The sequence below is a fragment of the Alosa pseudoharengus genome, unplaced genomic scaffold, assembly GCF_046254945.1.
Source record: "Alosa pseudoharengus isolate Yale_2024_CS ecotype anadromous, Long Island Sound unplaced genomic scaffold, YU_APseudo_1.1 YU_APseudo_1.1_scf_1, whole genome shotgun sequence".
NCBI classification, from domain to species: domain Eukaryota; kingdom Metazoa; phylum Chordata; class Actinopteri; order Clupeiformes; family Clupeidae; genus Alosa; species Alosa pseudoharengus.
Window position 1 is genome coordinate 30,584,804 of NW_027468564.1, and position 11,857 is coordinate 30,596,660.

The 11,857-nt window shown below is 39.5% G+C and overlaps 1 long non-coding RNA gene across 1 annotated transcript; it reads right to left on the reverse strand.

Moving 5' to 3' along the window:
- Positions 1-1,427: 1,427 nt before the first annotated feature.
- Positions 1,428-2,387, reverse strand: LOC143133260 (uncharacterized). The gene is made up of 3 exons (XR_012988498.1): positions 2,299-2,387; positions 1,762-1,865; positions 1,428-1,568 (listed from the first exon to the last, which is right to left on the reverse strand). It is a non-coding gene; the product is annotated as an uncharacterized LOC143133260 (long non-coding RNA).
- Between the last annotated feature and the right edge of the window lie 9,470 nt (positions 2,388-11,857).

Sequence of the window (11,857 nt, forward strand, 5' to 3'; positions counted from 1 at the left end):
ACTAACGACAATGGACGACAGAGTGGGCGATCTAGCCCTACTTGTCCTGTGAACTCCAAAGAGCTCCGCGATCTCCCTAATAGGAGAGGTAACCCTCTATTCCCTCCAGTGGTATCCACAGAAGGTCTCCCCACCGGCTAGCGCCCATTAGCTGTAAGGCCTCAGATCTTTGAACGGACCAGGTTGACATCAAATCGGACAAGTAGGGCTAGATAGCCCACTCTGTCGTCCATTTTCAGTAATCTGTCCGCTGAGTCAGACTCGTTGACACGGTGGTGTTCTACATAATCAGCCAGAGACCTTAGTGCAGCTGCAAACTCCTCCATTGCAAGCGCTAACTGGGTAAGATGTAAACACAAAAAAGTGACGTAGCCTAGTTCCCGCCTTGACGAGTGACTTGACAGATTGCAATGTGTTTGGCAGATTGAATGGCCATTTGAATTTTGCAACACAAAGAGCGTGACTAAAGTGCAATGCAATCACAGGGGGCGCTATTTCTTTTCCATTTGAATAAAATGCCTCAAAACGATGGCAAAACGTTTTGCCCAAAATAATCCAAAATCTTTTCAGGCTGGCATTGACAGTTTTTGCCAAATATGTTTTTAAAATGCAATCCTACATTGCACTTTAAATATTAAATTGCAAAACGAATTGACAGTTAAATGATGAAACTGAATATTGAAAATTAAAATGCAAAATGAATTGCCATTTGAATTTTGAGACTGAAGTACCATGGCAAAATGGAATGCAATTCAATCCATGTTTATTCTATTTTTTAACCAAAATTATTGGAATTGATTTTAAGATTTTATTGTCACTTTGCAGATTAAAATACAATTTGTTGGATATTATTGCAAATTGCAATAATAAATTGCATAATGAATTGTCAATTGCATAATGTAATGTCTTTTTGAATTGCATATTGCAGATTGCATTCTCATTTGAATAAAGCTACTCATATGCTTCCATAAGAGAGACACGTGTGAAAGAACAATATGTGTTTGAGGGAGGTATGTATTAGAGAGAGAGAGAGAGAGAGAGAGAGAGAGAGGTGTGTGTGTGTGGGGGGGGGGGTTTGAGAAAAAGAGAGAGAGAGAGACAGAGAGAGAGAAATGTTTAAGGGGCGAGTGACATTGTATAACATTTTCAATTCAGGTATCGATATTTTCATTGTTTGACAGAATAAACATCACAATGGCTAATGCTAGGAAGACACTGTAGTCTCAGCTTCTCTGTGATAGCCTATGCTTGAACATTTACAAGATGTATACAATGTAAACCTCCGACAGAGTGTGTACATGCACCCATCTAGGTAGCACATGAAATCTCCTACAGTAACAAAACAACCCTATACATACACTATATTGCCAAAAGATTTGGGTCACCTGCCTTGATTCGCATATGCCTCAACCCTATAGAGCACCTTTGGGATGAATTAGAGTGGAGACTGAGAGCCAGGCCTTCTCGTCCAACATCAGTGTGACCTCACAAATGCGCTTCTGGAAGAATGGAAGAGTTGAAGCTGCTATAGCTGCAAATAGTGGACCGACGTCATATTACAGTAAACCCTATGGATTAAGAATGGGATGTCACTTAAATTCATATGCGAGTCAAGGCAGGTGACCCAATACTTTTGGCAATATGTATAAAGAGATTACAGAAATTAATTCAAAAGATTAGGGGCAATGTAACACAACATGTCAAGTTGCAATATATTATATATACCGGTATATGTTGCAAACAGAAATGTGCTAAACCCACCTTCAGAATCTAGTTCCACAGGGATCTTGATGCCCACGAACCCCCAGCAACTCCTCTGTAAGGCAGAAGGCTTTCTTTACTTCTTCATCTTAAAAGTAAAGGCTCTGAAATGCAGGAAGTAAATTGCATTAATCAAGAAAATAGCTACAAGTTAGGTAATTATCACACTCACTTGTCACGTTGCCAAATGAGAGACTATGGCCGTTTTCTTCCAAACCTCCATTATGCTTAACTGCTAATGTTATGTGGAAGATAGCCATTAGCCACTAACATCACGGTTAACCAGTGACATTACACATAGCTCTAGCTAGATCTTACTATATTAATAGTAAGTTATTTGTAGCATGAAGGGACAAAAAGGTGCCGAATTATTTCTAAACTAGGTCTACGTTCACCCTAGCTCCTCAGCAAAGCTCTGGTTAACTAGCTAGCTAGCTAACGTTAGCAGATAGCTAATGTTAGCCATGAAGATGGTGGTTCATATTTTCTATTATTATTAGCTAACGTTACAAACATAAAAAGACAAACTACACTTACCCTTCAATCTCGTGTGACTGGTTATCCAATGTAATCTCTCTTCACCTCCTCTGTCAACTCAGCTTTGAAAAATAAGTCCAACCTTGGAGGATGGATCTAACCAGAGCCATAGAGAGAGATTCTCTCTATGGCTCTGGATCTAACCAGTGTCTTCTTCAAAGAATCTTTCATTCAACGTCTCCCTTGGTTGTCTGATGACAGCGTCAAGTTTTTGGCGCCAAAAGCAGCTGACACGTTAGAACTAAGGAAGCTAAAATAGTTTCATTGGCCACTATTCACCTTATTCCGCGCGCATACATGGGGGCGCTAGCTTTGCCCACATTGTCTCCGAACTTCCGTTTGAGCAGTAGCATCCATTGCGATACATTGAGATAGCAGAGCTCTATCGAGATGACTGGCATCATATGTTATGGGTCATCCTAAAGTTAGGAACGTTTATTTAGGATTTTGATGACTTAAGACATTTCTGTTATACACCTTTCCTATCTGAAGTTAGGAAAACACTGACTTTGGAGCGGCTGTTCTGTAATGCCTTTCTAAACTAGTTACCATAGTTACCAAACAGATACGGATTTGCGAGTTTCTCGATACGATACAGCGGCCACTGCCGCATATCGTCTACCCACTCCATAGGGGTGAATAGCCTTGGGTAGCGAAGTACAATTGCAAATCTGACCTCATGATGGCATTTGTCGTTTTCCTCCCAAGTTAGCCTCTCTATCCTCTTCTGCTGTGTTATCCCAATGAAGCTTCATTGGGATAACACAGCAGAAGAGTTATCCCAATGAAGCTTCATTGGGATAACACAGCAGAAGAGGATAGAGAGTAGCTAACCGACCGGAAGTTTAAAGACAATGTGGAATTGTAAAAAATGGGCGGGGCTGAATAAGGTGAATAGTTATTAAAAAGTAGGCCTATCTACATTTAATTATTTAGGCTAATATTTGATAGGCATAAATTCACCTAATGACATGTTTATAAGCTACATTCTGAGGCTCTAGTTTGTAAATTTATTTATAGCACATTTGATTAGATTAGATTAAACTTTGTCAATGTGCAGAGTACAAAGAGACAACGAAATGCAGTTTGTGTCTAATCAGAAGTGCAAAAAAGTGCAATGTGATATACAAAGAAGGTGGTGCATTATCATGCACAGTGGTCATCTAATGTGCTTTACATGTAGGCTAATGACACAAGATTAATATGTAGCCCACAATAATGTAAACAGTAGCCTAATATAAACAGCACTAAAGACAAAATAATAATAATAATAATAATAATAATAATAATAATAATAATAATAATAAATAAAAAATGCACTTTATAACTCAACCAAAAGACATCAGATTAATCAAAGGCAGTAGAAAATATTAGAGTTTTTAATTTATTTTTAAATCTGATCAAATCTGATCTCTAGGTAGGGTTGCCAACCGTCCCGAATTGGGCGGGACATCCCGTATTTTGGGTGATTTTGATTTGTCCCGTCAGGGACAGCACCACTCCCGATTTTCAATCACAGCTCATCGGCCTTGTTAACTTGTCAATAGTAGGCTACTGTAAACGCACCTGGAACAAAGTGTCCAGTGCCGCCGCAACCACGCGCATCTCGCACTGGCACCAAGGGACAGAAGGGGCACCACAATTTAGCCAGAGAAGCTTTACTGCAAACTGCTTTTCACTCTCCTTAGAGAACGATTACAATGTCAAAATGCAGCAACAGCATCTTACATAAGGATGATACTTTTTGGGTCCTCTCAGTTTCTCTATTATGCAGCAGATCTAACTTGAACGTTATGCTACTCGTTTTAATTGGGAACGAGAGGGAGAGAGGGTGGAAGTATCCAGCTGACTTGTGATCATTGGTAATTGGTACTTTTAAAAGGAAATCATGAGAACAACAAAAACAACGCGAGGAGATTGCGGAATTATCCGGTTCACACTATGCTACTGACCATTTACAATGTGAGGGCACTTTGACATAGGCTGCACGCACTGTGATTTGGACTGATAGAATATGAAGAGTGGTCAATTGCATTTGTGTAATGGAATTGGTGAGTCTTGAAGTATTCAATAGCCTAATCCGTTTCCCATTTACATGAAGCACATGATGCCTATGCCAATTGAAACACTTTCCATTTAGATAGCTAGGTGGCTACCAGGTTCATAATTCACATTTAATTGCGAACAGAAAATATCTAGCTAGCATCATTACATGCTTCTATTTCCACAGGAATGAAGGTTGTTTACACCAACTTAATATACTTATCATTGTGCTATAGGCCTAGATGTGGCACAAACAACGTTAGAGTCTGTGGAATGACCATAGGCTATATTTGAATGGAGGTGGCAAAATATTATGAATACTGTGTAGAGTAGACTCTAGCTCTTAAAGTGACAGTAGATTTGTAGATTTTTTTTTTTTTTTTTTTTGGGGGGGGGGGGGGGTGTCCCGTATTTGAAGTGAAGTGTCCCTCATTTGGGGTTGAGGAAGTTGGCAACCCTATCTCTAGGCATCTGAGTTCCAGTGGGCACCATATGGCTAAATGCCATTTCAACCTAGTTTTGACCTTGGGCACTACCAGCAGACCAGCGTCAGTAGATCTAAGAGACCTGGTATGTTTATATTGTGAAAACATGTCTGCAATATATGTTAGGCCCAGGCCGTTTAGTATAGACAATGTAGCACTTTAATTCAATTCTATACCTAACTTGGAGCCAGTGCAAGGACCTGATGATTGGGGTGATGCAGGCTCGGACTGGTAATCTGTACAACCGGGCAAATGCCCGGTGGGCCGGTCCATATGTGGGCCGGTGACCACCGGGATTTTTTTTTTTTTTTTTTTTTTAAAGTTATTTAGCCTATTTGCGGCCCGTCATGTAGACCTAGGCTTAGCCTATAAATGCAGTTGCATCCGTTTGTATTGGGGGGTGACAGGTCAATCATTTTGGCCTCTTCATGACAGGTTCAGTGTGTGTTACGATCGCGCCCCCCTGCCCCACCACTCAAGTGGATTTGTCCAAGCAGCCGCTTGGTTTGTGGGGAAATATAGCCTACGAGTCCATGCATGGTAGGCTATATAAGTGCCCTCCGCTGGCTGGTGTTCACATCATCACAGTTTAACCGTAAACAGCAATCAGAGGTGTCTAATTTTATTCCATAAATATATTGTTTTCATAGACGTAAGTTGCACGCGCTACGAAGAGTTTCCATTTACTGCACCATGTAGGCTACTGTAGTGCGGTTTGTCTGTCAACATAAAAAAATCTCCGGGTACCTACAATTTTCGCACAACTTGGTGGAAAAGTGTAGCACAGGTTAAAGAAAACCTATTCATGTTTGGACTCAAAAGGAACTTCAAAGTATTGTAATGACCTGAGCCTAGCTGGTATCACTGTACTCCCATAATGCTGTGCGTGTGTGTGTGTGTAATGTTGATGTTGGTTTTAGTATGAGTAATGGCGTTTACCTTGTTATGTATGTGTTAGCTGGTATAGTCTTTCTTTATGTTGTACCTCATGTGTTTACCCCGTGTATTGTAAGTGACTACCCTGTTTGTGTATCGTGCTTGTTTAATTGACCTCCCTTGTGTTGCTTGTTTAATGACGTTCGTGTGTTTTGGTGCATAACCAATAAAACCTTTCTGAGACAACTTCGCAGTTTGTTACAGTATTTCCCATAGTAGCCTTTTAGCTCACAACGACAATGAAAGTGGAACTTGGAAAGTGGAAGTCTCTCCACCGAGTGTTACATTAGATGCACAATCAATCTTGATGCACGTAAAAAGTATCAACTGGTAGGTTAGTAACGAAGGTAGCCTAATTTTGCAAAATGTGATGACGGCACACAAACTTGGGCAAAAACGTTTAGTATACACTTGTGGTGATAGCCTACAGTTAATGTGAATCGCTGACTATAACCAATGTAGAAGATTTGCACCAAATAGGCCTAAAGGCTGTGGTTGTGTTTCTACAACATGTTGGCACAAATCGTAATTTTTGTCAACTATGACGATCTCCATGCATGTTCAGTAGCCTATATTTTTCATTTAGTCAAACAGTGACATGTGGTTTAATCAGTGTTGGGCAAGTTACTTCAAAATCGTAATATATTATGTATTCCTTATTACTGTCATTTCAAAGTAATTCATTACATTATAATATTACTGTCTCTGAATTGTAAGGCAGTATTTTATTTTGATACATACGTAATATGGTTAGGCCTACTGTATTTTGTAGTTTATTTTGATACATTAAAAATGAGGGTATTAGGTATTTTATTTAGAAATACATTCTGATGTATTTTTCCCCATCCCTGCCTGTTCCCAGCATTAGCACAACACTTTGCGATGATTAGCTTGTCACCTGTGATGATATATGGTAGGCCTAAGTGACTGACCTATCTGGGTACACTCAACACCTTACCATCTATTGATGTCATTGTGGTTGAGATATCTGACATTTTTCTGTTAAAGATTGGCATGGAGACAATGGGACATGGTTGCCTTTGTCAGTGTCCTTATGTGAACCATATAATGACATACTTAGGTTAATACTGTATTTCACCAGTTAGGGCACAAAAATGGCCAGTAGCTGCACTGTGTAGCCTATCTTCACATGTCTTTAAGTTTTGGGTTACAATATACAGGTAGTGGGCTATCTGTTGATTTTAATGAGTAGGCCTAAGCCTAAAGTTACAGCATTTCTATCACAATTGACCAGACTTTGACCTTTTGTCTTCTTTTAACAAAATTCTGGCTATGATTGTTCCTTGTATTGCATCATGAGCCATCACTGCACCTATTGCATTCTACTGTAGCCTTAAGCCTAGCTCAGTCATTATGTTCTACCACATCACCCTCCATTAGAAGTGCAATGAGCTGCATTGAGCATAATAAACTGCATTTAGAATTCCAAATCCATATTTCCAGATATTTTGGTAAAAGTAACTTAAAAGTAATACAATAGTAGTGTAATGCCTTACAATTCAGAGACAGTAATATTATAATGTAATGAATTACTTTGAATAAGTAATACATAATATATTACGATTTTGAAGTAACTTGCCCAACACTGATTAAACCACATGTCACTGCTTGACTAAATGAAAAATATAGGCTACTGAACATGCATGGAGATCGTCATAGTTGACAGAAATTACGATACTGATTATATAATAACCTATAGGTCCAAATCTAAATGTTTGGGTTCAGTTTATGAAGTGTTGCTACAGCATGATACTGTGTGTTTGTTATTTATGGGGGGGGGATCAGGGGGGGATTTTGGTCCAGGAGAAAATTGCCAGGGCCGAATTTTGTTCCCAGTCCAACCCTGGGGTGATGTGATCTCCTTTCTTTGTTCTGGCTGCTGCATTTTGTATTAGTTGGAGCTGTCTGATAGACTTTTGGGGGAGGCCAGTGAGGTGAGCAACCCTGCATGATATACTGTAAAGGCATGGATTAGTTTTTAAATCCTGCTTAAAAACAAATCTTGTCTATATTTCTAAGGTACCAAAATGCTGATTTAGTTATTGTTTCGATGTGCTCATTGAAACTAAGATCTCCATCCATTGTTACACCAAGGTTTTTGACACAGGTTCTGGTTTGAAGTGCTCTAGATTCCAGACAGGTGCTGAGTTTCAATCTCAATTCCAAAACAGAACTCTGTCTTGTCTTTATTTAATTGTAAGAAATTATGTTGCATCCGGCAATTCACTTTTTCAAGACATAGACACAATGGGCCAATCCCAAAGGGAGCCCTGAGGACTAACGACTCACAGACTTAATTGATCTCAGGGGCTAAGTGAGTGAGTGTGTGAGACCACATGGGCATAGGTATAAATGGAATTGGGACAGCACTTCACAATGGTTAATAACAAAGACGTTGCTGACACGTGCACTATGCACGTGTGTCGTGCTGTTGTTTACCTTTGTAATTTCTGGATTTCCCTGGTCTCTGCGGTAAACGTCACAACGCTTTGAACTGTGGGTAATTACCTGTGGTGAAGTCCAATGCAGACTCATGGAACGGGGCTCAGTAAGTGTGTATACTCAAACCCTCATGCTTTTTGAAATGCGGCATTGGGACAGCCCTAAGCCCTTACAAATTTTGCGAGAATGTGTACCAAAGTCTGTGGGATTGGGCCAGTGACTCAATGGGACCAACATCATTTGGTGAGAGAGCAAGGTAGACCTGGGTGTCATCTGCATAGATAAGCTACCTTGTACTCTTGAAAGATTTGGCCAAGAGGGAGCATGTACAGGTTAAGCAGGTACAGGTTAAGGGGCCCAAGAATAGATCCCTGTGGAACCCCATATGACATGGTGGTTTTCTCTGATACATAGGTGCTGATAGAAACAAAGTAGTCCTTGTCTACTAGGTAGGATTTGAATTTATTAAATGTATGTATCATATTTTACCAGAGTCTGCATTCAGGTGAATGCCATTTACGACTTTGACTAGGGCTGCTTCAGCATGATGTTGAGGAAAGCCTGACTGGAGGTTGTCATTGAAAACTACTTTTCAACTACTTTTCAATAACCTTGTCTATAAAGGGGAGGCTTGAAATATGCCTGTAATCAGGGTGCGATTTGTGTAAAAACCAGAGGGGGGGATGATTTTGAATAAGTTTGTAGTGCGTAATATTGCAAAAGTTGAAAAAATAAATGTGTTTATTGTAGCCTACAGAAAATAAATAACCTATCATACTGTCAGTTAATTGCCTACAGTGCAGTGAAGAGTTTGGAGAGTAAAGTTATAGGGCAACTTGAAGTTTTATGAAAATAATTTATGAACCAGAACATAAAGACCATGAAGCTTCTATTTCTTGCAGCTGTTAAAACACCCGCTTTAAATACCCACCAACATTCGTTTTTGCAGTACAGATTATTTCTAAAAGTTATTTGTCTACTACTGGCTGATTTATCAAACGAGTGCTTTCTCGTTAGTCCTCCGCAAACTACAGGTGTTTCGGTAGAGAGCCATTGAATAAGCGATGCCAAGCAATTTCTGTAACACTTGTAGTGACATTCAGCAAATATCTCCTCATTTAATGTAAGTTCCTTCGGACAATAGGCCTACGTTCTACTCTACGTGCAGTTGTCCTCCATCTCAGTTGCATCAGTTTTCTAATTTTGAAGGTTCTAAAACATTATTATGCTTCACTGAATCCTTCTCGTTTTCTTTCATTCGTCAAGCTAACTTTTCCATTGAACCTAGCCATTTATGATGGATTACACACTCGACATTCTGAAATGTCCTGCACGATCAAGGCCAAATTAAGTTATCACGCAGCCACTGTGTCAGCAGCATCAGGGCTGACGGTGATGGTGCGTTTCTGATGTCAGATTATTATGTAGGCTAGCCTACTAGACTGTTCTCACGTTGCAGCATTTTACTTATATGAAGTAGATGAGAAATATGAGGGGCAGAGGGGGATAAATGTTGTCCCCCCCGACGATAAAAAATAATTTAGCAGAGGTAGGGATAGGAAAACCAGAGGGGGGGAAATCCTCACCATCCCCCCCTACAAATCGCACCCTGCCTGTAATTGTTAAGTATAGATTAATCCAGGTTTCTTTTTTTAACCCTCCTGTTATGTTCGTTTCATGTTTACTAGTTTTGTGTTCCCGGTCAGAAATGACCGCTGCATTATAACTTGTTATAAATCCATAGTAGAACATCATCTAATGGTGTGATAGACCTTTGTATGAACGTGTGTTCTGTAGATATAACCTATTGAACTTCCATTTGCTGTTTATGGCCTGTAGGCCTCATTGACCTGAGCTCATGCAAGTCAGAAAGGGGAAGATTCTATTGGGGAAAGGTTCCAGTGGGGGCTGGCATAGAAGCAAATAGGGGGTGAGGGTGTGTTTGTGTGTGTGTTTTAATGTACAGAAGCACACAATCCATCTAATCAATAAGTATGTGTCTGGACTCAATTTTATACACTGACCATTTTCTCACAGATTCATTTCTAATGGCCGGTCATATTTGAGACCGGGAATACACATGGGTGTTAAATAAAACACTCAAATTGTCATGAAAATTATCAAAAATTGTTTTGTGTGTTCAGATGCCCTGTGTTAAAGGCACACTATGCAAGATTTTTACCTTAATATAAACTTTACAAAGCCAATTTGATGGTAAACATCTAGCATTGCCACAGAGCATAGCTGTAGTGGGTCGCTGCCGAGAGAACCAGCAATGCAACTTCAACAAATACCGACCTGAAGACATCTTGCGAGAATCGTGAAACATTACCTTGTCAGAAGATATAGTTCTTTGGATAGTTTTACCTGTTGTTAGTCCTTTGCCTCCACAGCAAAAGTATTCCCATTGTGTACAGGGGGAACAAGCCATGAGAAGTAGGCTGTTTATAATGGCGAAGTAAAACATAAATATATCACGACTTTAGGGGGAGCGCTAGAGTCGCCAAAAATACCTGAAACTGCATAGTATACCTTTAAGTCATGGCGCCTCATGGTAGTCAGAATAAGGTAACAATATTTTTGAGAGAAAATAATTGTCAATCGGTCACATTTGACAGCAAACACAACAGGAGAGGTTTGATAACTGCAGTCTTAAGTGCTGCTAGGAAAATGACTGAGGTAAGAACGGTTCACAATTTGCAAACGCCCAAATGCCAAACAGCTGAAAACACTTTTAAAGAAGTTTAGGCAGAGCGTCAAGACAGCAGGTATGAACTAAGTTGCAGCACAGTTTTTTCAAGGGTTTGGCCTTCAATAGCAGTAAATACAGATAAGGAGGCTACATTTTGTCTAGGCCTGTGGTGTACTCTAATATTTTCAATTTTGTGATGGAAAAAAAGAACCAACGTCATTACATTTTTTTGTTGACTTCAAATCTTGAGGTAGCTCTGTTATGTTGGGGAATTTGTTAACTTATCGACAATGGCAAAAAGAGCACAGGAGTTATTAATGCGTTAATAATGTTACAATTAATGAAGATTGCCTGGCCCTACGTAACTCAGAGTTATAAATGTGGAGTCTCTTTTTGGAGATGTCATATAGTTAATTTGAAGCTTAGTGTTTCTCCATTTACGTTCAGCTTTCCTACATTCTCTCTTCTGATTTGCTACTGTTGTGATATTCCTCCATGGTGTTTTAGGTTTACTGAAGTCTTTTTAACCTTGGCAGGTGCTAAAGAATCAAGGACCCTGAGAATATTAGAGCTAAATTGAGTAAGATGGTCTTCCTGCACACATGGTGTCATAGCTACATAGCTATGGCTTCCATAAAAAGAGTGCTGGTATTCTCATTAATTTGTTTGTGGTAATTTGATGGTTTTACTGTAAAATTTACTATGATAGTTCACAGTAACACTGTCAACTAATGGATCTTTTACAGTTCAACCATGAAGTATTTATTAACAGTGCCATGACCGATTTTGATGTGTTCATGATAAGTGATAATGGATGACACTGTGTTCTTTAATCAAAAGTTTTTCTGTCATGTTGTTAAACTTTAGTCGATACAAGTAACATGTGAGTAAGTAAGCATAGTCTATTTGATGACCACAGGCTTAAAAGTAGAGGTAGCAC